Genomic DNA, 26,221 nt, shown 5'->3' with positions numbered 1-26,221 from the left:
ATTCTGCTCAAGATGGCAGGTGCGTTCAACGCTCCTTCAGTTGACATCCTCTGGATAGATCATGAAACCATATACTTCTTTTACATTTGTTTTTCATCTTGAATATGATTCTGAAACTGTTGGGTCGTGTGTTGCAGTTTGGAAACTGTTTGAGTATGTTAGCGAGTCATCGAGGGGCGTCTGGAAGGCAGAGGCAGCATGTGGGAACCTTGTGGTGAGAAGGCTGCGAGCCAACGTTCGATTTCATTTCACAGATTAGAGTTTCCATTGTTTTCCGATTAAAGCGACGAGGGAGATTGAAACGCTGGCTGCCTGCCTTTTTATCGCTGGAGAATCGCTCTGCTATGGAGAGGAGAGTCTGCCTTTTTATCATTGGTGAGATCGCTCTGCTATGGAGAAGGAGAATGTTGCCCAGGTTTTCTGTGTTTTGGACGTGGACTTGGACTGTGGACTTTTCTCAGTCTTATGTTTTTTTTGTATGCTGTGTTTTCTTTCCCAATCTATCTTGTTTTTTTGTGTGAGGGTGAGGGGGATTTGGGGATTGATATGCCTGTTCCATTTTTGTTCATTTTTTGTGCAGGGAGGGGGTTTTGGGTTTGATGATCGTGCTGACTTTCTTTTCTTTCTCGGTTTTATTGGCTATCTGGAGAAGAAGAATTTCAGAGTTGTATACTTTGATAATAAATGAACCTTTGAACCTTTCTCACATTATGGATATTTAAGAAACTCTTAGATAGGCATATGGATGATAGAAAAATGGAGGGCTATGTGGGAAGGAATGGTTAGATTGATCTTAGAGTAGGCTGACTGGTGGGAACAACATTGTGGGCTGAAGGACCTGTGCTGTAGTGTTCTAAGTTCAATGTGAATAGTACAAACAGCAGAGAGAGAGGGCTTTTCTCCCACCTGGCTCACAAGGAATTTGGTGATGTAAGAGATTCTGCAGATGCTGGAAATCCAGAGCAACACACACAAAGTGCTGGAGGAACTCAGCAGGTAAGGCAGCATCAACAGAGCAGCATAAACCGTCGATATTTCAGACCAAGACCCCTTTATCAGGACAGGATAGGAAGGGGGAAGAAGCCACAATAAGAAGGCAGGGAGAGAGGACACACTCATCATCATAAATTGAAGTATTGAATACAGGAGGTGGGATGTTATGTTGAATTTGTATAAGAAGTTGGTGAGGTGTAATTTTGAGTTTTAGTCACCTAACTACAGGAAATAAGATTGAAAGAGTACAGAGAAAATTTACAAGGATATTCCCAGTGTTATGTAATCATGTAGATTTTGACCCTTACGGATTGCTGACAAGCTTCCTTGTGTGTTACCCACTGAATGGATACACCGCCAGTGTTGCACACAGACTTTTCCAGCCGCAGGGCACAAAACAATAAATACCACATGGACTTGTCACCACGTCGCCAGTAGTTATGTTTGTGGTACTGGGAGGCCAGGTGATCGTGAACTACACCGAGAGGGCATTCTGGATAGATGACTTACAAGCAGAATAACCAGCTGCACGTTTGTTCCTCACCTCCCCGTCTCTCGTGTGTGTTATTCACGGCCACCCGGCCTCCCCGTACCACAAACATAACAACTGGTGACATGGTGACAAGTCCTCATGTGGTATTTATTGTTTTGTTCCCTTCGGCAAGAAAAGTTTGTGTGCACCACTGGCGGTGTATCGCGGTGTAATGTAGGTGAGCAAAAAGAAAACGGCCACAGGAAGCATGGCGAGAGAAGAATCCGAGGGGAGAGAAGGAGAATGGGATGGTTAAATAAAACAAATGTGAGAGAGAGAGAGAGAGAGAGAGAGATAGGACTAGATAACTTTTCTAGAATGCGATTGTGTTTGAAAGTGTTGACAACGTTTGGAAGTATGGGGTTGTATGACAAAACGACAGAGCAATAAAGTTCATATACTGAAAGAGTTGAATATTTTACACTGGCAAATCAAGTGACAGATGGTATTCATGTTCCAACTTTTCTGACTGCGACAGGTACAAAATTTAGTTTATTATATAGTCTAGGGCAACCTGCTAAACCTGGTGATAAGCCTTGTGAGGACATGGCTAAAGTCTTAAAGGACCACTACTCACCTAAACCTTTGATTATTGCTGAGAGGTTTAGATTTCATAAAAGGAATCGAGAGGAAGGTGAGTTGATTTCACACTTCATGGTGGTGCAGAAGCAATTGACTGAACACTGATTTTGGGCAGTTGCTGAATGACGCGTTACATGATAGACTCATACGTATCTATGTAGTGAGGCAATTCCGAAAGGTTTGCTTATAGAAGACAGACTAACATTACAGAAGGCGATTGAGATTAGTACATCTCTGGAGATGGCAGCTGAGGAAGCACAACGGTGAAGTGCATCTTCCCAACTTCATAAATTTTCTACTGACTTTATGAATAAGACACCTATTCACAATGAATATTATCGTTGTGGCAAAACTGAATGCAGCAAAAGAACGCTGGAATAAGATGCAGAAGTATTCAACACAGAACTGGGCCGTATGAAAAGCATCACTGTTAAGATGGCTGTCAAGCCCAACACAACACTCAGATGTCTGAAGGCAAGACCTGTTTCAAATGCCCTCAAACCAAAGGTAGCGGCTGAATTGGAAAGACGAGTCCAGAGTAAGGTATTGGAACCAGTATGTGTAAGTATTTGTGCAACTCCAATAGATCCTGCCCTAAAATGGGATGGGTCTTCTTTTTGGATTCCAGACCTAATCAGTTCCCCTCTACCACCACTCTGCTCCGTCTAGCGGAATTAGTCCTTACTCTTAATAATTTCTCCTTTGGCTCCTCCCACTTCCTCCAAACTAAAGGTGTAGCTATGGGCACCCGTATGGGTCCTAGCTATGCCTGCCTTTTTGTTGGCTTTGTGGAACAATCTATGTTCCGTGCCTACTCTGGTATCTGTCCTCCACTTTTCCTTCGCTACATCAACGACTGCATTGGCGCTGCTTCCTGCACGCATGCAGAGCTTGTTGACTTTATTAACTTTGCCTCCAACTTTCACCCTGCCCTCAAGTTTACCTGGTCCATTTCCGACTCCTCCCTCCCCTTTCTAGATCTTTCTGTCTCTGTCTCTGGAGACAGCTTATCCACTGATGTCTACTATAAGCCTACTGACTCTCACAGCTATCTGGACTATTCCTCTTCTCACCCTGTCTCTTGCAAAAATGCCATCCCCTTCTCTCAATTCCTCCGTTTCCGCCGCATCTGCTGTCAGGATGAGGCTTTTCATTCTAGGACGAGGGAGATGTCTTCCTTTTTTAAAGAAAGGGGCTTCCCTTCCTCCACCATCAACTCTGCTCTTAAACGCATCTCCCCCATTTCACGTACATCTGCTCTCACTCCATTCTCCCGCCACCCCACTAGGAATAGGGTTCCCCTGGTCCTCACCTACCACCCCACCAGCCTCCGGGTCCAACATATTATTCTCCATAACTTCCGCCACCTCCAACGAGATCCCACCATTAAGCACATCTTTCCCTCCACCCCTCTCTCTGCATTCCGCAGGGATCGCTCCCTACGCGACTCCCTTGTCCATTCATCCCCCCCATCCCTCCCCACTGATCTCCCTCCTGGCACTTATCCGTGTAAGCGGAACAAGTGCTACACATGCCCTTACACTTCTTCCCTTACCACCATTCAGGACCCCAAACAGTCCTTCCAGGTGAGGCAACACTTCACCTGTGAGTCAGCTGGGGTGATATACTGCGTCCGGTGCTCCCGATGTGGCCTTTTATATATTGGCGAGACCCGACGCAGACTGGGAGACCGCTTTGCTGAACACCTACGCTCTGTCCGCCAGAGAAAGCAAGATCTCCCAGTGGCCACACATTTTAATTCCACATCCCATTCCCATTCTGACATGTCTATCCACGGCCTCCTCTACTGTAAAGATGAAGCCACACTCAGGTTGGAGGAACAACACCTTATATTCCGTCTGGGTAGCCTCCAACCTGATGGCATGAACATCGACTTCTCTAACTTCCACTAATGCCCCACCTCCCCCTCGTACCCCATTTGTTACTTATTTTTATACACACATTCTTTCTCTCACTCTCCTTTTTCTCCCTCTGCCCCTCTGAATATACACCTTGCCCATCCTCTGGTTCCCCCCCCCCGGCTTTTTTCCCAGACCTCCTGTCCCATGATCCTCTCGTATCCCTTTTGCCAATCACCTGTCCAGCTCTTGGCTCCATCCCTCCCCCTCCTGTCTTCTCCTATCATTTTGGATTTCCCCCTCCAACTTTCAAATCCCTTACTCACTCTTCCTTCAGTTAGTCCTGATGAAGGGTCTCGGCCTGAAACGTCGACTGCACCTCTTCCTAGAGATGCTGCCTGGCCTGCTGCATTCACCAGCAACTTTTATGTGTGTTGCCTGGGTCTTTAAGGCTTACTGGAGACTTCAAAGTGATCATTAACCCAGATCCTACGGCTGAACAATATCCTCTTCCCCTCACTGATGACCTTTTTGCCGGATTGGCCAGAGGATGGACATTTAGCAAGATTGACTTGTGTCAAGTGTACTTGCAGATGCATGTGGAGCCAGAGTCACAGGAACTGTTGACCACAGTGACTCACAAAGGAACGCTCAGGTACAGAAGGCTTCCCTTTGGCAGCACCTCAGCTCACACACTTTTTCAGTGAGCGATGGAGCAGATCCTGGGTGGGTTGACGGGATGCGATGGACCAGATCCTGAGCGGGCGGGTTGATGGGGTGCGATGGACCAGATCCTGAGCGGGTTGACAGGGTATAATAGACCAGATCCTGAGCAGGTTGACGGGGGTGCAATGGACCAGATCCTGAGCGGGTTGACAGGGTACAATGGACCAGATCCTGAGCGGGCGGGTTGGCGGGGGTGCAATGGACCAGATCCTGAGCGGGTTGACAAGGTACAATGGACCAGATCCTGAGCGAGTTGACGGAGGTGTGATGGACCAGATCCTGAGCAGGTTGACGGGGGTGCAATGGACCAGATCCTCAGCGGGTTGACAGGGTACAATGGACCAGATCCTGAGCGGGTTGACGGGGTACAATGGACCAGATCCTGAGCGGGTTGACAGGGTACAATGGACCAGATCCTCAGTGGGTTGACGGGGGTGCAATGGACCAGATCCTGAGCGGGCCGGTTGACGGGGGTGCAATGGAGCAGATCCTGAGCGGGTTGACAGGGTACAATGGACCAGATCCTGAGCAGGTTGATAGGGGTGCAATGGACCAGATCCTGAGCGGGTTGACAGAGGTGCAATGGACCAGATCCTGAGCGGGTTGACAGGGTACAATGGACCAGATCCTGAGCAGGTTGACAGGGGGTGCAATGGACCAGATCCTGAGCAGGTTGATGGGGGTGCAATGGACCAGGTCCTGAGCGGGTTGACAGGGTGCAATGGGCCAGATCCTGAGCGGGTTGACGGGGGTGCGATGGAGCTGATCCTGAGCAGGTTGACAGGGTACAATGGACCAGATCCTGAGCAGGTTGACAGGGTACAATGGACCAGATCCTGAGCGGGTTGATGGGGTACAATGGACCAGATCTTCAGCGGGTTGACGGGGTGTGATGGGCCAGATCCTGAGCGGGTTGACGAGGTACAATGGAGCAGATCCTGAGCAGGTTGACTGGGTACAATGGACCAGATCCTGAGCAGGTTGACAGGGTACAATGGACCAGATCCTGAGCGGGTTGATGGGGTACAATGGACCAGATCCTCAGCGGGTTGACGGGGTGTGATGGGCCAGATCCTGAGCAGGTTGACAGGGTACAATGGACCAGATCCTCAGCGGGTTGACAGGGTGCAATGGACCAGATCCTGAGTGGGTTGATGGGGTACAATGGAGCAGATCCTGAGCGGGTTGACGGGGTGCAATGGACCAGATCCTGGGCGGGTTGATGGGGTGTGATGGACCAGATCCTGAGCGAGTTGACGGGGTGCAATGGACCAGAACCTGAGCGGGTTGACGGGGTGCAATGGACCAGATCCTGAGCAGGTTGACGTGGGTACAATGGACCAGATCCTGAGCAGGTTGACAGGGTACAATGGACCAGATCCTGAGCAGGTTGACAGGGTACAATGGACCAGATCCTGAGCAGGTTGACAGGGTACAATGGACCAGATCCTGAGCAGGTTGACGGGGTACAATAGAGCAGATCCTGAGCAGGTTGACTGGGTACAATGGACCAGATTCTCAGCGGGTTGACGGGGTGCAATTGACCAGATCCTGAGCAGGTTGACAGGGTACAATGGACCAGATCCTGAGCGGGTTGACGGGATACAATGGACCAGATCCTATGCGGGTTGATGGGGTACAATCGAGCAGATCCTGAGCGGGTTGACAGGGTACAATGGACCAGATCCTGAGCAGGTTGACGGGGTACAATAGAGCAGATCCTGAGCAGGTTGACTGGGTACAATGGACCAGATCCTGAGCGGGTTGACGGGGTACAATGGACCAGATCCTATGCGGGTTGATGGGGTACAATCGAGCAGATCCTGAGCGGGTTGACAGGGGTGCAATGGACCAGATTCTCAGCGGGTTGACGGGGGTGCGATGGATTCAGATCCTGAGCGGGTTCACAGGGTACAATGGACCAGATCCTCCGCAGGTTGACGGGGGGTGCAATGGAGCAGATCCTGGGCGGGTTGATGGGGTGCGATGGACCAGATCCTGAGCGAGTTGACGGGGTGCAATGGACCAGATCCTGAGCGGGTTGACGGGGTGCAATGGACCAGATCCTGAGCGGGTTGACGGGGGTACAATGGACCAGATCCTGAGCGGGTTGACGGGGGTGCAATGGACCAGATCCTAAGGGGGTTGACAGTGTCAATTGAGCAGATCCTGAGTGGGTTGATGGGGTACAATGGACCAAATCCTGAGCGGGTTGATGGGGTACAATGGACCAGATCCTGAGCGGGTTGATGGGGTGCGATGCTATTTAAATGACTTACTGATTACTGGGGAAAATGAGCATGAGCTGCTACAATACTTGGATGCTACACTACAAAGACTCAAAGAAAATTGGCTAAGGGTCTAGAAGGAGAAATGTGAGTCATTTCGACCTTCGATTGAATATTTGGGCTATGTGGTTGACAACTCAGACACCATCAAGGGTGTAGGCAATCATGGAGGCTCCGTCACCACAGAATGCAAGTCAATTAAGATCTTTCTTAGGACTACTAACATACTATGCAAAGTTTGTTTCTAACCTGAAACCACTTCATGAAATTTTAGATTAAATAAAACACACTAGCAATGGACACAAACACGAGGAAATCTGCAGATGCTGGAATTTCAAGCAACACATATAAAAGTTGCTGGTGAATGCAGCAGGTCAGGCAGCATCTATAGGAAGAAGTACAGTTGATGTTTCAGGCCGAGACCCTTCGTCAGGGTCCGGCCCAAAACGTCGACTGCACCTCTTCTTATAGATGCTGCCTGGCCTGCTGCATTCACCAGCAACTTTGATGTGTGTTGCTAGCAGTGGACGTATTGTTTTGGCTTTTTGGCTTTTAAATAGGTCAAAACAGCTTTGTCACAATTTGAAGGACTCACACACTTCAACCTGCCGTTGCCCATATAGTTGGCCTGCAACGCATCACCCTATGATGTGGGGAAGTTATCTCACACATCCTGCTATCAGGTGAAGAGCATCAAGGTTACCTCCCCGTCTCTTGTGTGTGTTATTCATGGCCACCCAGCCTCCCAGACCCACAAACATATGAGCCAGGACTTGAGAACCTGAGCTTTAGGAAAAGTTGAATGGGTTAGGACTTTCTTCCTTAGAGCTTAGGCGAATGAGGGGAGATATGATAGAGATATGCAAAATTATGAGGAACATAGATAGGGTAAATGCAAAGCAGGCTTTTTGCGATGAGGTTGGGTGAGATTAGAACTAGAGGTCATGGGTTAAGGGTGAAAGGTGAAATGTTTAAGGCGAACTTGATACGGAACTTCTTCACTCAGAGGTTGGCAGAATAAAGTTGCACTGTTACAGAGGACGTGCAGTATTGGTAGACAATAAGGTTCAAGGTCTTAGTGAGGTGGACTGTGAGGTCAAAAGTCTGTCTGTGCAATGTTATCTGATTATGCTATTCCAAGTGAAAGATTAGTGGCTGCAGGATCTAAAGACCAACACATAGGCTTTTGATATCTTTATAACAAACCATAAACGAGCAGATTTTGTACAGCGGCATGATCTGTTGAAGTTGAAGGCTGTGTGGGCACTATAGCTTCATTGGTTGTGGATGTCAGTCTTGGACATAATTTGTTCTGTAATTCTACTACAATAATACTTTAATTTGAACCATCTCCTATTGAATCAACTTTAAAGAAGAAAGAACAGTGTTCACACCTAGTTTGTGTGTGTGTGTGTGTGTGTGTGCCCATCTTGTTTTGTTCTGTTGTTGTTACCTGTCTCGTTCTGCCTGACACTGTGGGCACGTTATGTTAGTGCCAGAATGTATGGCGACACTTGTTAGCTGCTCCCAGCACATCCCCAAGTTGAGTTGGTTGTTAATGCAAATTACGCATTGATAAATGAATCTGACTCTTATCGTACTAGAGAACCGCTCATAGTCTTCTGGTGTAAGATGGTGCCAGTGAACTGCAATCAATAGCCTGTAACTTCCCTCTCGGGGTGAAGCCCGTATGGCCTGGTGTTTTTGTGGTGTGAACTGAAGTCACGAAGGCTGTGGCATGGTGTGTATGGGCTGAATTGTGGTGGTGCAACCCAGACACGAGAATGGGGAATGAGCCAAAGTTTGGGTGCTGGAGCGGACTGGGAGGCAATTCAAAGCAGCAAATCCGAGGTAAGGCAGTCGAAGTGGTGGGGCCTGGGCCCAGGAGGAGGAGCAAGCCAATGTTTGACTGACTCGAGTGCCGGACTAGATTGGAACGGTCGGGTATGAGCTGAATGAAGATGGTGGGACCAGGCCTGAGCGTATTGAAGCAGTAGGACCGGGCCTGAGAGTGTATCGAAGTGGCAGGGCCGGTCCCGAGAGTGTATGAAAGTGGCAGGGCTGGGCCCACGAAGTTCCGGGAGTCTCCCGCATATTGATAGCAGCTCCCTATGTAAATTATATACAATATCCCAGAAATAGATTTTTTTGAGAAAGACAGGGAGAGGGAGAGCGAGCATCCTGATTGGTCTTTCTTCATGCTAAGAGTGGTCCCCAACCACCAGGCAGCAAGGAAACGATATGATTAGGCGATATGAGTCAGCTGCACTTTTCCTCAATCCCTGTCACGCCCACTGTTGAGATTGAACGCATGCGAGGTCACCCGCGTGTCATCCATGTCAGCGCGGGAAGGAGATCAACTCCCCGAGCTTGCAAGTGACGGCGGGCTGAAAAGTATGTTTGACATAACATCTCTGCCGGCATCCTGGATCAAAGTCAAGGCTGGATATCCTGAGATAGCCACAAAAGCACTGAAAACGTTGCTTCTATTTCCAATATATTTCTGCGAAGCGGGGTTTTCTGTATTGAATGCAACGAAAACTAAATTGCGGAATAGACTGGACATAAAGAACCCCCTTCGAGTATCGATGTCTCCCATCACCCCTCGATGGAACCGTCTTGTTGCAGGAAAACAAGCCCGGCGCTCCCACTGATTCAGTGATATTGGTGTGTAACAATGATTTTATACGTTCATATGAAGAAAATATGCGCTGTGTGTTTAATATCCAAATGTTACTTAAAAGTTATGATGCTATTGACTTATTATTGACTTATCACTATATTCATGCAAGGAAAATATGCGCTGTGTGTTTAATATTAAATTCGTTAGATAAACCCTTTTAGAAACAAAATTGAGTGTATTAGCCATTTATAAGTGACTTATAGTTGACTTATCACCTATATTACGGTCGTGATTAACACCCCCCCCTCCCCCCCACCACCACTGGTCAGCCAGTTCGCAAGAATATTGTCAATATTAAACCGGTCCGTGGTGCAAAAAAGGTTGGGGACCCCTGCTAGGTAGATCTATCAGTTTTCTCTGTGGGCGGGCTTTACAGTCGACCTCAAAAATAATGACAATGTTGCTCGCTGCACTGTTTGCAACAGTGACTTTTCTTTTGCCTATGGTGGGTTAAAATGTAAAAGACATGTTGAGGTGAGTTTAACAGGTGTCATTCGTTCATTAGCATAGCTAACGTTATTTAAACTAGCTGGTTAGCTGCCAAGGAGCTACGCTATTGATGTCCTACGTGATGAGGCCAAACTCCCTGTAGACTTGCTTACAGTTGTAGTAGAATAAACATGATAATATAATATAATATAAGTACATATTGTAATGTCACATTTTCTGCATATACCCAACTTGGTTTACAGATTAGACAAAATCACTAAACAAAGTATTACATACACCCATGGAGGTTGATCGGGGGTGGGGGGGGGATATGGGGTTGCGGGGATGCTACCTCCCTGAAATGAGTTTTTGCAGGGTGGGATGTCTGCCTGAGAGTGTACCGAAGTGGCAGGGCCAGGCCTGAGAGTGTATTGAAGCAGTGGGCCTGAGCCCAGGAGCGAGGAATGATCTGCTGTCTGGCCGATTTAAGCACCAGGCCTGATTGAAAAGGCCAGGGTGTCGGGGCTGGAGGCGAGGGACAGGCTCACTACATTGCGGTGTTCTGCTCACTGCTTGAGAAGTTTACTCGTCTCTGCACTGGACTGAGGCTGTGGCCTGGATCTAAGGAGCTCCTGGATCGGCTGTGACTGGCTTCGTGGCTGTCAACTCACTTTTGTAACTTCAGTTCCGAACGTTATTCTGTTGCTTGACTCGATTTGTTTTTTTGGCAGATTGGGTACTTGATGGTCCTCTTTTCCAGTGGGTTCGAGGTTCGATCGGGTTTCTTTGTTCTGTGTCTATCTGTAAAGAGACAAATCTCACGGTTGTATATAGAATATGTATTTGATGATAAATGTACTTTGAATTTTGAATTTTGAACAGTGGGATAGAAGCTGTCCTTGAGCCCAGTGCTACAGGCTTTCTGGCTTTTGTATTATCTGCCCAATGGGAGAGGGGAGAAAAGAGAATGTCCGGTGTGGTGGGGGTCTTTAAGCTGGCTGCCCTGTCATGATTGCTATGTGGTAATGCTTTAATGGTTGGGAGAAGTGTGGTAGAGAGGGGATTGGAATTGGACTGGCTTTATTATTGTCACATGTACCGAGATACAGTGACATGCTTGTCATGCATACTGTTTGTACAGATCAAATAATTACACAGTGCGTTGAGTTAAGAAAAGCCAAATAACAATGCAGAATAAAGTGTAAAAGCTACCGAAAAAGTGCAGTGGAGGTAAATGATAAAATGCAAGATGGTAACGGGGTATATTGTGAGGCCATGAGTCTATCTTATCACAAAATACTCTTATAACAGCAGGACAGAAGCTGTCCTTGAACCTGGTGGTTTGTGCTTTCAGGGGTTTGTATCTGCTGCCCGATTGGAGAGGGGAGAAGAGAGAACGTCTGGGTTGTACATTCTCAAGATATAGGGGCAATATGAAACGCAGACTCTGCTTGTTTCAGAAGAGTGGACCGGGCCTCGGAGGAACACCCACTGGTTGCCCTCCAGCACGGGCAAGACTCCTTCTGCTTTTCCACCAACTCAGCTTCTTGCTAACAAAGCATAACATTATGGTTTCACCTAGCGGCCAACTGCGCTACCCAAGAAAAACCTAGCAAGCTCCAACTTAGGCTGCGTCTCACTTCTTTCCACGTAAACAGCAAACTCATTTGGGTGCTCCTTCCTAGGTTTGAAAGGGCACGAGGCCAGGGCAATTGGATGCTGTAAAACTTGTCCATTTATCTTGCCGAGGATAGTTCTGCATTAATGAAGCCACTGACCCTATCTGCAGTTAACCCCTTCCTGTTTAAATATATCTTAGGCAAACTGGGTACAGATCTCAGTCTATTGTAGATGCATATTCTAATGGTATATACTGTATGTATATGTATATACACTGAGAGGTCACTTTATCAGGCACCTCTTGTACCTAATAAAGTGGCCACAGAGTGTATGCTCAAGGTCTTCTGCTGCTGTAGCATACCACTGTTGTAGATGTGGTTATTTGAGTTCATGTCATTTTCCTGTCAGCTTGAATCAGTCTGGTCATTCTCCTCTGGCCTTGTTCGTCCACAGAACTATCACTCACTGTATGTTTTTTGTTTCTTGTATCATTCTCTGTAAGCTCTAGAGACTGTGCAAAAGAATCTAGTGGTTTCCTGGCACATATGATGGATCAGCTCCTCTGCAGCTTCCAGCCGGGTACTGGTATTGATTTTAATCAAGGACAGACTCTGCCATCTTCATTGACGGCGATGCATCATACAGGAGGTCATTTCTGTAAGAATGGGGTGGAAGCTGTTCTTGAGCCCAATGGTGAGTGCTTTCAGGCTTTTGTATCTCCTGCCCTGTGGGAGAGAGGACAATAGAGAATGTCCAGGCTGTGAAGGGTCTTTGATTATGCTGGCTGTATTACGGAGGCAGATGGAAGTGTCGACCCAGTCTGTGGAGGGGAGGCTGCTTTTCATGTGTCCACAACTCTCCTGAGTTTCTTGCGGTTATGGGCAGAGTAGTTGCCACGATTCATCCGGATAGGATGGTTTCTATGATACATTGATAAAGATTGGTAAAGGTCATTGGGGACATGCTGAGGAAGTATGCTTTCTTGGCTATATGGCTGGACAAAGACAAGCTATTGGTCTGTGTAAGATTTTTTAAGATTAGCTTTATTTGTCACATGAAACTTTGAATGTACATTGAAACTTTGAAACAGACAGTTTCGGGACCTTGCGGGATGGCATTGTTTGCATCCACAGCCAATACAGCCTGAGCATTGAGCCTGGAGCAGTCTGCAAGTGTCACCATGTAGCAGGGCTACAACTTACTAACAGTGACTGATCTGTAACATTGGTTTATTAGTGCCTCATGTACTGAGACACAGTGAAAATCTTTGTATTGAATGCTATCCAAACAGATCATTACATGCAAAAGGAAAAGCTCAGAATGATGGTTAATAATTTATGCACATGTAATGACATTTGCGGGCTGCTCCCAGCACATCTTCGGACTCAGTTGGTCATTGACACGAATGACACATTTCACTGTACATGACAAATATAGCTAGTCTTTATCAAGTTCAAATTTATTGTCATCTGACTATAGATATGTACAACCAAACCAAACAATATTCCTGGACTGTTTGTCCCACTCTCAGCAGGGAGAAGGCTACAGGGCTTCAATGCCAAGACCACCTAATCCAAAAATAATTACTTTCCTCTAGCATTAAGACTGATCAACACCTCCACCCATTAACCCACCCTTCCTCAACTCCAAACACCACTACTTTATCATTTCCTGTCAGTCACCTTATGTACAGACCCTCCCGTGCCTGGTGACCCTTTACGGACATACAATCAATCTATGTGTATAAGTTATCTTATGTAATTAAATTGATTGTGTTTTTTTGTTATTGTATTCTTTATCTTATTGTGTTTCTTTGTGCTACATCGGACCCGCAGTAACAAATATTTCATTCTGCTTTACACTTGTGTACTGGAAATGACACTAAAGAGCAATGAATCTTGCATCTTGAATCCCTTGGCTCTGGGGATTGGGGTTCAGTCCGAGCAGAGAGAATGACCTTTGTGTTATTGTCTACCTTCACTGCACTCTCCCTGTAGCTGTAACATTCCATTCTGATCCTGTTAGTGCTTTTCCCTTTGCCACTACCTTGATGTACTGATGTTTTGAAATCATCTGTCTGGATCGCATGCAAAACTCAGTTTTTCACTCTATCCCAGTACAAGATTCAATAATGATCAATTTTGCTACAACAGAGATCAACAGGTTTAAGGTGTTTCATTACCAGAGACTTTTCCCCAGGATGGAAATGGCTAATACAAGGGGACATAACTTTAAGGTGATTGCAGGAAAGTATCGGGGGACGTCAGAGGTAAGATTGTTTTTACGCAGAGAGTGGTGCATGCATGGAATGCCCTGCTGGGTGATGGTTAAGGCAGATACACTAGGGACATTTATGAAACTCTTAGATAGGAACACAGATGATAGAAAAATGGAGGGCTATGTTGGAGGAAAGGGTTAGAATAATCTTGAGTAGGCTAAAAGGTTGGTACAACATCATGGGCCGAAGGGCCTGTACTGTGCTGTAGTGTTCTACATTCTGTGCAGATCATCATGAGGATCGCTGTGTGGTGCCCTGCGGGCCTCCTGCAAGCCAGCTGGAAAATTTGGGAATGCTTGGATGAATTTTGGATGTAAGCCACCCTGGAACTCTTAGCTCTGATTTAAGAGCAGATGGGAGGCTCACTAGTTGTCAAAAGAAGAGAGAGCTCCATCATCTTGTTCAATGCATAAATCAGCAATTAACTGGATGCACAGGGGTGGGGGGGGGGGGTGCTGATGCCCTCAGAGTATCCAATTCCATTGTTTCTTTTGGCAGACTATTTCGAGTTCTTATTACATCTGACATGGCAATAACTATTCCATTAACTCTGGGAGTTAGGCACTTTTCAACTCCACGTTCTGGCTCCTCTCTTACCTCTTCTCCTCACCTGTCCATCACCTCCCTCTGGTGCCTCTCTTCCTTCCCTTTCTCCCACGGTCCACTCACAGCTCCTATCAGATTCCTTCTTCGTTTGCCCTTTACCTTTTCCACCTATCACCTTCCAGCTTCTCACTTTATTCCCCCTCCTCTACATGCCTACCTTTCCCCTCACCTGGTCTCACCTATATCCTACCAACTTGCGCTCCTTCCCTTACTTCGCAGTTTCGTCTTCGTCAATGTGGCTATCCCTCGAGGTCGAGGATGATGGTCTTCGTTCTGAAGAAGTGGCCCACAGAGCAAAGACGCCTGTGCATGTATTTATTTAACGTGTACTTGATGTTGCACTCCAAGAAGCACACGATACTTCACAAATCAGCCAACTGATTCAATGGCATGGAAACCACGACGATTGGAGCTGATGGATTTGTTGCAGCCTTCATCCGCCTTCATAACCATTGAGTTCGAAGTAACTTCATCCGCCTGTTCCACCGTTGAGGTCTTGGTTGGATTGTTCTTTGTCAGGGACCTCACCCTGGACCTTACCGCCATGGGTGACCCTACCAGGAGCATAGCTCCAGACGGCATTGCTCTCGGGATCACAGGACCACACAAGCTTCTCCACCACGACAAGGTGACAATCCACGGAGAAGGATTTGCAGTTTATTATGAAAGTGATTGCTTACTGCTGAATTGTCTCAGCTGCTCAGTTTTTGGGTCAACCGTCCTCTACGTTTCCTGACAGAGGACGCTTCCAGAGGCTGAACTGGGGGTCACTTTAGACATAAAGGGCTTCCCAACTTAAGACAGATTTGTGGAATTTTTGTTTTCTCTTAGATGGTCATAAGCCTTTTTCTGTCCTTTAAGGACAGTGGAAGTATATTCTTCAAATTTTTGACTACTATAGGTATATAGGAAAGCCTGAAAGCAGATACTGCCAGGTTCAAGGACGCATTCCACACTGCTGTTTCAAGAATATTGAATTAGAACGTAGAACGTTACAGCACAGTACAGGCCCTTCGACCCATGATATTGCATCAACCTTGACATGCCCCCCCCATCATACATTTCCTACAATTATCTTAAAATTATACCCGCGTGTATTAGCCATTTGTCCCAGGAAAAATACTCTGCCTGCCTGCTTCATTTATGCCTCTTAACATTCTGTACAGCACAATCAAGCCACCTCTCACCTTCCTTCTCTCCAAAGCTCTCTCAACCTACCCTCATAAGACCTGCTCTCTAATCCGGGCAACATGCTGGTAAATATCCTCTTCTTCTTCTCCTCCTTAAGTCCATCACCCCTACTGGGGTACAGGCTGTCAACTGCATCTCACCAGAGTCCTCTGTCCTGGGCCAGTCTTTCAAGTTGTCCCCAGGTGTAGCCTACCTTTGAGGCAATGATCCTTCCTCTCCCATGGATGAGGACATTGGAGCTTCGGTTGGTGCTTCTGTAGCTCTTGGTTTTTACACAATGGGGTTGCTATCCCCATGTCCCACCCTTCTCCTTTTGCAGCCGGGCTTGGGACCATCCATGGTGGAGTTAAATCTCCTCTGCACCCTCTCTAAAGCTTTACCATCTTTCCTACAACGAGGTGACTAGAACGGAACACATTTTCCAAGTGTGGTCTAAACAGGGTTTTAAAGAACTTTGTGGCTCTTGAACCATGGCTCTAAATCTTTATCTTATCTTTTTTGATCCAGGCCATGCCCTCTTCTGCCATCAAGTAGAAGGTACAGGAACCTGAAGCTCCACACCTTAGGGTTTAAAAACAGGTTCTTCCCCACGGCCATCAAGTATTGAAATGATCTGAAAAATCCTAAAGCTTCCTTAAGTTCCATTAATATTCCTATGTTTATTTTGTCATGTAAGTTTTGTTAATTTAAGTTTACGTTAAGTTACATTTGCCATGTTTGTAATGTATTGTGCTGCTGCTGCAAAAGGGTAATTTTCATGATTTGAAAGGCAATATCCATCCCCACCACACCACCCTCTTCCCAAAGCTGGCAGGAGACAGGAGGTACTGGAACCTGAAGGCCCACACCTCAATGTTCAACAGCAGCTTCTTCCCCACCCCATAAGGCCTGAAAAGTCCTAACACTACCACACACTGTATTTCCCTCAACTGGCAATTATGATATTTGGTTCAAAGTTGAAAGTACATTTGTTATCAAAGTATGTATACATTGGTATAGGGACTGTACTTCCCTCCATCCCAGCCCAGTGCATCTGTAGATGTGAACTTCCCACTATTCAGGATACTCACAAAAAAGACAGGTGGGTAAAAAGGGCCCGAAGGATCATTGGGAACCCGAGTCACCCCAACCACAAACTGTTCCAGCTGCTACCACCTGGGAAACGGTACCACAGCATAAAAGCCAGGACCAACAGGCTCCGGAACAGCTTCTTCCACCAGGCCATCAGGCTGATTAACTCATGCTGACGCAACTGTATTTCTGTTATATTGACTATCCTGTTGTACATAATATTTATTATAAATTACTATAATTGCACATTGCACATTTGAACAGAGACGTAATGTAAAGATTTTTTCTCCTCATGTATCTGAAGTAGTAACGTCAGTTCAATTCAATTATACAACCTTGAGATTCGTCTCCTTATAGGCATCCACAAACGAAAGAAATCAAAACGAACCCATTTAAAAAAGACCGTCAAACATCTAAAGTGTCGAGAGAAAAAAAAACAGATAGTGCAAACAATAAAAACAAGCCATTAGCGTTCAGAACTGAAGTCCACAAAGGAAAGTCGCGCACAGACCCTCAGTTCAGCGCAGAGCGGAGTGAAGGTCATGGAGGAGTGAGCTAAACTGGCCCATCCCTCACTTAGGGCCCCGACACCCTGACCTTTTCAGTCTGCCTGGCACGTAAATCCTTATTCAAACATTGGGTTCTGTTGCTTCAATGTGTTCGGGGGCTTGGGACCCACTGCCTCGATTCGGCCTGTACCCAACCTTTCCAATTCAGCTCCATTCTTAAATTAATTGAACCTTGCGTCTTTCCCGTTACCTCACCTTACCTGGTTCTGCTGCATCCAATTGCCTCCAAGTCCACAGGGAAGCTAAGGGCTATTGTTTGTGGTGATTGTTTAACAGAAAATGTATGATTAACAAAGTTTTTAGTTGTTTTCTTTGTTTCATTGACCACCAGAAGGTAGTCATCTAGCTTCACCAGTGCGATCTTAAACTTTGTTTTGTAAGTTGTGTATCATTTATGACAATTTAAGTTTATGTTAATCAATGTTCCTCATGTTTGTACTGTGCTGTGTCATATGACCATAATGGCAGTAGCACAGAATTAGGCCATTCAGCCCTTTGAGTCTGCTCCGCATTCCATCGTGGCTGATTTATTATCCCTCTCAACCCCATTCTCCTGCCTTCTCCCCGTTACCTTTGACACCATTGCTAATCAGGAGCCTATCAACCTCCTCTTTAATTACACACAACGACCTGGCCTCCACAGCTGGGTGTGGCAATGAATTCCACACATTCACCACCCTCATTTTTCACAATGAATTTTCATTATGTATTGCAAAAAGCTGATTTTCATAGCCCTTAGGAAAGCTCCAGAGGGGTTTGCAGGTGGCTGGGTGGGTGAATTGTCTTTCATCTTCCTAATAATCCTTTTGAAAGTTTCTCACCAATTTTGGTTCCTGTGACTTTCAACTACATCTAAGTGAGTATTTCCAGAGCTCACTAAAAGTGGTAGAGCAGATTAAGAAGTGGGGGGAAGACATTTAGGTTCTTGGGCAAGAAGATAAACAGTATGCAAGCAGACCCTTTGGCCCTCTAAGTTTGTGCTGACCACCAACCACCAATATACACTCTGTGACTACTTTGTTGGTTACCTCTTATATGAAATAAAGTGGCCACTGAGTGTATGTTCATTGTCTTCTGCTGCTAGCCCATCCACTTCAAGGTTCAACACGTTGTGCATTCAGAGATGCTTTCCTGCACACCAATGTTCTAACGCGTGGTGATTTGAGTTACTGTCATCTTCCTGTCAGCTTGAACCAGTCTGGTCATTCTCCTCTGACCTCTCTCATTAACAAGGTGTTTTTGGCCACAGAATGGCCAGTTACTGGATTTTTTTGCACCATTTTCTGTAAATTTTAGGCATATTAATAGGTTGTCATGTACATGAAATTCCCCGATCAGCAGTTTCTCAGATACTCAAACAACCCTGTCTGGAACCTCCAATCATTTCCCGTCAAAGTCACTTAGATCATATTTCTTCCCCATTCTGATGTCTAGTCTGAACAACAACTGAATCGCTTGACCATGTCTGCATGCTTTTATGCATTGAGTTACTGCCATAAGATTGGCTGATTAGGTATTTGCGTTAACAAACAGGTGTACAAATGTATGAAAAGAGTGGCCAATGAGTATACTCTAATCACACATTAATCACTTTTTAAATCCTCCCCACATTCCCATGAACTCCCCCTGTACTAGGACTAATTTACAGTGACAGTTTAATCTACCAACCTTCAGGTCTATAGCATCTGGGAGGAGATATCCGTCTTCTCTCCTGTAACCACTCTGCGATCCTATAAAAGGAGGTGCTCCTTATTTATCAACACTAGCCTAGATTTTAACATATCTAGAATCATAGAACGCTACAGCACAGAAACAGACTCTACAACCCATCTAGTTCATGCCGAACTATTAATCTGCCTAATTCCATCGACCTGCACCCGGACTACAGCCCTCCATAGCCCTCCTGCCCATGTACCGATCCAAATTTCTCTTAGATGTTGAAATTGATCCTACATCCACCAGTTCTGCTGGCAGCTCGTTCCACGCTCGCACCATCCTCTGAGTGAAGAAGCTCCCCCTCATCTTCATCTTAAACATTTCACCTTTCACCCCCCAACTGATAACTCCTAGTTATAAAGAGTCACAAAGAAATACAGCACAGAACCAGGCCATTTGGCCCATCTAGTCCATGCCAGAACCATTTAAACTGCCTACTCCCATCGACCTGCACTGGGACCATAACCCTGCATATTCCTACTACCAAACTGCTCTTAAACATTAACATTGAGTTCTAGTCTCACCCAAACTCAGTGAAAAAAGTTTGCTTGCACTTACCTGATCTATACTCATAATTTTGTATACCTCTATCAAATTTCCCCTCAATCGTCTTCACTGTAGGGTATATATCTATCAAATAAAATGAAAGAAAAAATTATAAAGCATCTAACATATTTAATGTACTTTACAAATAATTAAATGCTTTTGAAAAGTAGCCAAGGTTGTAAATAGGAAATGTGGCAACCAATTTGTCCATAGCGAACCTCCACAAATAAGGAGATAGAGTCCTAGAGAGTCAAAACATGGAAACAACCCTTCAGCCCAACTGGTACACGCCGCCCATCCAAGCTGGTCTGTTTGCCTGCACTTTACGATCAAAGTATGGATACCATATACAAACATGAGGTTCATTTTCTTGTGGGCATTTACAGGAAAATAAAGAAATACAATAGAAATTATGAAAAACTATACATAGCAAAGACTGACTTACATCCAATGTGCAAGACAGGACGAATCATGCAAATAATAAAATTAAATAAATAATACTGAGAACATGAGTTGTAGAGTCCTTGAAAGTGAGCCCATTAAGTAGTGGAATCGGTTCAGAGATGAAGTGAGTGAAGCTGTCTATGCTGGTTCAAGAGCCTGATGTCTGAAGGGCTCCTGAAACCGGTGGTGTGGGATTAAAGGCTCCTGTGCCTCCTGCCAGATGATTATAGTGAGGAGAGAGGGTGGCAGGTGAAACACAAGCAGATGGGATGGGCTCAGGTGCAGGATTTTGGCTGGCACGGACTAGTAGTCCGGCTCGTTTTCCATGTACCCATCCAAAACACTTTTAACTGCTGTAATTGTGTTTGCCTCAACCGCTTCCTTTTATTCCTTTTACAGACCACTCTCTGGGTGAAAATATTCCCCTAATGTTCCTATTAAATCTCTCCCCTATCACTTTAAATCTCTGCCCATCCGGTTCTTGATTCTCCAGATTGATTTGTTGCTGGGGGATTTCTTTGCTATTGGAGAGGGAAGGTTGCCTTTTGATCACTGGTGGGATCGCTCTGTTACAGAGAGGGAAAGGCCTGCCACTGTACCTGGAGAATGTAACCCAGGTTCTCTGAATTTTGGATATGGACTTGGGCTATAGACTTTTCTCAGTCTTATAGATCTTTATATTCTGTGCTTTTTGCCCGACCTTTCTCATTCTTTTTGTGTGTGGGAGGGGGGATTGGGGGTGGGGTGTCAATGTGCCTGTTCTGTTTTGGTTTGTTTTTTTTTGTACAAGGAAGAGGATTTGGGGGTTGATGGTTGAGCTGTTACTCTTTTCTTTCTTGGTTTTGTGGCTAACTGGAGAAGAGCTACGGTACTTTGATAATGAATGAACCTTTGAACCTTTGAACTCAGTGATCAAAACTCTGGTGTGCATTCACCCTGTTTCTATCCTTCATGATTTTATACAGCTCTGGAAAATCACCCCTCACTCTCTTATGCTCCAAAGAAATAAGATCCAACCTGCTCAACCTCTCTTTGTAACCAAATCCCCCAAGTCCCTGCAGCGTCCTTCTAGATCTCCCCTGGATTCTTTTCAGCTTAATGGCATCACTGATATGTAGTATGTTTTGTAATCATGTTGGATGATTGGTGAATTTTGATCAGGACATGGTCATAGCATTTAAACTGCATTGGAGAGGGTCCAAAGGAGGTCTACAAGAATGACTCCAGGAATGAAAGTATGAGGAATGCTTGATAACTCTGAGCCTGTACTTGCTGGAGTTTAGAAGAAGTGGGAGGGGAGGGGGGAGTGTGCAATCTTATACTGAAAGGCCAAGATAGAGAGGACGTGGAGAAAGTGTCACTGACGGAGGTCTTCGATCATTGTAGGATACAATGGATAACCAAAAATGCCCCCTCGATTTGGACTGCCCAATCCTGGGAAAAGACTGTTACTGTCTTATTCTGAGGAGATATTAGATTAGATTAGATTATGAGGACACTCAGTCCTCGTTTATTATCATTTAGAAATGCATGCATTAAGAAATGATACAATGTTCCTCCAGAGTGATATCACAATAAAAGGACAAACCAAAGACTAACACTGACAAAACCACATAATTATAAAATATAGTTGCAGCAGTGCAAAACAATACCATAATTTGATAAAGAGCAGACCATGGGCACAGTAAAAAAAAGTCTCAAAGGTCCGATCGACTCCCGATAGTCCCGATAGCAGGCGGCAAAAGGGAGAAACTCTCCCTGCCATAAACCTCCAGGCGCCGACAACTGCCGATGCATTGGAAGCACCCGCCCACAGCCGACATTGAGTCTGTCCATCCGAAAACTTCGAGCCTCCAACCAGCCCCTCCAATACAGCCTCCTGAGCACCATCCTCTGCCGAGCGTTTCGACTCCACCCCGGCCGCTGAGCAACAAGCAAAGCTGAGGACTCGGGGCTTTCTCTTCCGGAGATTCTGGATCACACAGTAGCAGCAGCAGTGAAGGAGGTATTTCAGAAGTTTCTCCAGATGTTCCTCCATGCTCTCATGTCTGTTTCCATCAAATCAGGATTGTGCATGGCACCCTACTTGCCAGATAAAAGACATCATTCACCGGAGTGGCCGCTGTGCGCTGTGTCACGCTGCCATCTTATTGAAACCTATTGAACATTGAAAGGCCTAGGTAAAGTGAGCATGGAGAGAATGTTTCTTATACTGGGGGAGTCTAGGACCAGAGGGCATAGCATCAGAATACAAGAACATTCCTTAAGAACAGAGATGAGAAAGAATTTCTTTAGCCAGAGGGTGCTGAATCTGTAGAATTCATTACCACAGTTGGCTGTGAAGGCCAAGTCGTTTAGTGTATTTAAATCAGAGGTTTGTAGTTTCTTGATTAGTAAGGTCATCAAAGGTTATAAGGAAAAAGCAGGAGAATGGGGTTGAGAGGGAAAATCAATTGGTCATGATGGAATGGCAGAGTAGTCTTGTGGCGCAGAGGCCTGAGTTCCTAAGATCCTGACAGCAACGTCGGCTGCAGTTTAGCCGTCTGGAGTTCAGCCGTCTGGAGTTTAGCCGTCTGCAGTTTAGCCGTCTGGAGTTTAGCAGTCTGGAGTTTAGCCGTCTGGAGTTTAGCTGTCTGCAGTTTACCCATCTGGAGCTTAGCAGTCTGGAGTTTAGCCGTCTGGAGTTTAGCCATCTGCAGTTTAGCCGTCTGGAGTTCAGCCGTCTGGAGTTTAGCAGTCTGGAGTTTAGCCATCTGGAGTTCAGCCGTCTGGAGTTTAGCCATCTGGAGTTCAGCCGTCTGGAGTTTAGTTCCTGGTAGGGTCACCCATGGTCAAGGAGGAGGTTGCAGACAAAGAGAGATCCATTCGAGACCCCAGTGATGGAGATGACAGAAGATAATGACGGATCACAATGGCAGTGAAGGTAGAGGAAGGCCGCAGCAAGCAAAGCTCCATGTTTCAAAGTAAATTCATTGTCAAAGTACATTGATGTCATGGGTTCCTTTGCTTGCGGGCATATTCAGAAAATCCAAGAAACATTACAGAATCAATGAGAGATCACACTTAACAGTACGGAGAACGGCCAATGTGTGTAAAAAAAACAACAAATTTTGCAGATATAAAGGGGAAAAAATAACAATAAAACACCACGAATTATATTATGATCGATCAGTTATTACAGATAAGACAATCCATAGTAAGTGTCCAAATATAATATTACAGGATAAACAAGCAAGAACAACTTATTTAATAGATATAGCCGTTCCAAACACACCTAACTGAAAATAATTAATAAGTGAAAACACCAGAAATATGTTGAATTAAAAGAGGAAATTGAAAGACTTTGGAACATGAACAGGGTATACATTGTCTGTTAGTAATATCTACAGCTGGTGTCACCCAAAGTTACTACACAATAGAATTAAATAACTAGGACCACACAGTAATATTTATATAAATCTTCAGAAAGCCACAAAACTTGCAGAAGGAAACTAAGAAGGTCATTTGGAAGAAAAAGATGAATTATGAGAGAAAGCTGGCAACTAATATCAAAGAAGATACTAAAAGCTTTTTTAAGTATATAAAGGGTAAAAGAGAGTCGAGGGTAGATATAGGACTAATACAAAATGACGTTGGAGATATTGTAATGAGAGATGCAGAGATGGCAGAGGAACTGAATGCATATTTTCATCAATCTTCATAGTGGTAGACGTCAGCAGTATACTGGATATTCAAGAGTGTCAGGGAAGTGAAGTTTGTGCAGTGAAAATTACGACTGAGAAGGTGCTCAGGAAGCTTAATAGTCTGAGGGTGGATAAATCTCCTAGACCTGATGAAATGCACCCTCAGGTTCTGAAGGAAGTAGACAGAGAGTTTGCGGAGGCATTAACGATGATCTTTCAAGAATCGATAGATTCTGGCATTGTACCGGATGACTGGAAAATTGCAAATGTTACTCTGCTATTTAAGAAGGGTGGGAGGCAGCAGAAAGGAAACTATAGACCTGTTAGCCTGCCATCAGTGGTTGGGAAGTTATTGGAATCAATTGTTAGGGATGAGATTACAGAGTGCCTGGAGGCACATGACAAGATAGGCTAAAGTCAAAATGGTTTCCTGAAAGGAAAATCCTGCCTGACAAACCTACTGCAATTCTTTGAGGAAATTACAGGCAGGGTATACAAAGGAGATGCAGTAGACGTGGTGTACTTAGATTTTCAGAAGGCCTTTGACAAGGTGCCGCACTTGAGGTTGCTTAGCAAGATAAGAGCCCATGGAATTACAGGGAAGTTTCTACCGTGGATGGAGCATTGGCTGGTCAGCAGAAAACAGAGAGTGGGAATAAAGGGATCCTATTCTAGCTAGATGCCGGTTACCAGTGGAGTTCCACAGGGGTCAGTGTTGGGACCGCTGCTTTTTATGATGTATGTCAATGATTTGGACTATGGGATTAATGAATCTGATGCTAAATTTGCTGATGATTCCAAGATAGGTGGAGGAGCGGGTAGTGATGAGGAAACAGAGAGCCTGCAGAGAGACTTAGGTAGTTTAGGGGAATGGGCAAAGAAGTGGCAAATGAAATACAATGTTGGAAAGTGTATGGTTATGCACTTTGGTGGAAGAAATAAATGGGCAGACCATTATTTAGATGGGGAGAGAATTCAAAATACAGAGATGCAAAGGGACTTAGGAGTCCTTGTGCAGGATACCCTAAAGGTTAACCACCAGGTTGAGTCGGTGGTGAAAAAGGCAAACGCAATGTTGGCATTTATTTCTAGAGGTATAGAATACAAGAGCAGGGATGTGATGTTGAGGCTATAAGGCACTCATGAGACCACACTTGGAGTATTGTGTGCAGTTTTGGGCTCCTTATTTTAGAAAGGATATACTGACATTTGAGAGGGTTCAGAGAAGATTCACGAGAATGATTCCAGTAATGAAAGGGTTACCATATGAGGAACGTCTGGCAGCTCTTGGGTTGTATTCCCTGGATTTCAAGAGAGTGAGGGGTGATTTTATGGAGGTCAAATATGATGGCCGAATATAGTATTAATGGTAAGACTCTTGGCAGTGTGGAGGATCAGAGGGATCTTGGGGTCCGAGTCCATAGGACACTCAAAGCTGCTGTGCAGGTTGACTCTGTGGTTAAGAGGGCGTATGGTGCATTGGCCTTCATCAGTCATGGCATTGAGTTTAAGAGCCGAGAGGTAATGTTGCAGCTATATAGGACCCTGGTCAGACCCCGCTTGGAGTACTGTGCTCAGTTCTGGTTGCCTTACTACAGGAAGGATGTGGAGACCATAGAAAGGGTGCTGAGGAGACTTACAAGGATGTTGCCTGGATTGGGGAGCATGCCTTATGAGAATAGGTTGAGTGAACCTGGCCTTTTCTCCTTGGAGTGACAGAGGATGAGAGGTGACTTGATAGAGGTGTACAAGATGATGAAAGGCATCGATTGTGTGGATAGTCAGAGGCTTTTTCCCAGGGCTGAAATGGCTAGCACGAGAGGGCACAGTTTTAAAGTGCTTGGAAGTAGGGTACAGAGATGTCAGGGGTAAGTTTTTTAAGCAGAGAGTGGTGAGAGTGTGGAATGGGCTGCCAGCGACAGTGGTGGAGGTGGAAATGACAGGGTCTTTTAAGAGACTCCTGGATAGGTACATGGAGCTTAGAAAAATAGAGGGCTATGGGTAACCCTAGGTAATTTCTAAGGCAAGGACATGTTTGACGCAGCATTGTGGGCTGAAGGGCTTGTATTGTGCTGTAGGTTTTCTATGACCTAAACATTCAGAATGTTAAAATGCCTGAACAGATTAGATATGGCAAAGTTATTTTCCATGGTAGGGGAGTCTAGGACAAGAGGGCAGGACTTCAGGATTGAAGGACGTCCTTTTAGAACTGAGATGCAGAGAAATTACTTTAGTCAGAGGGTAGTAAATCTGTGGAATTTGTTGCCATGAGTGGCTGTGGAGGCCAAGTCATTGGGTGTATTTAAGGCAGAGATAGATAGGTTCTTGATTAGCTGGGCATCAAAGGGTATGGGGTGAAAGCAAGGGATTGGGGATGACTGGAATAACTGGATCAGCCCATGATT

Source organism: Mobula birostris, chromosome 6 (assembly GCF_030028105.1).
Source record: "Mobula birostris isolate sMobBir1 chromosome 6, sMobBir1.hap1, whole genome shotgun sequence".
NCBI classification, from domain to species: Eukaryota; Metazoa; Chordata; class Chondrichthyes; order Myliobatiformes; family Myliobatidae; genus Mobula; species Mobula birostris.
Note: the sequence above shows the minus strand (reverse complement) of the source record.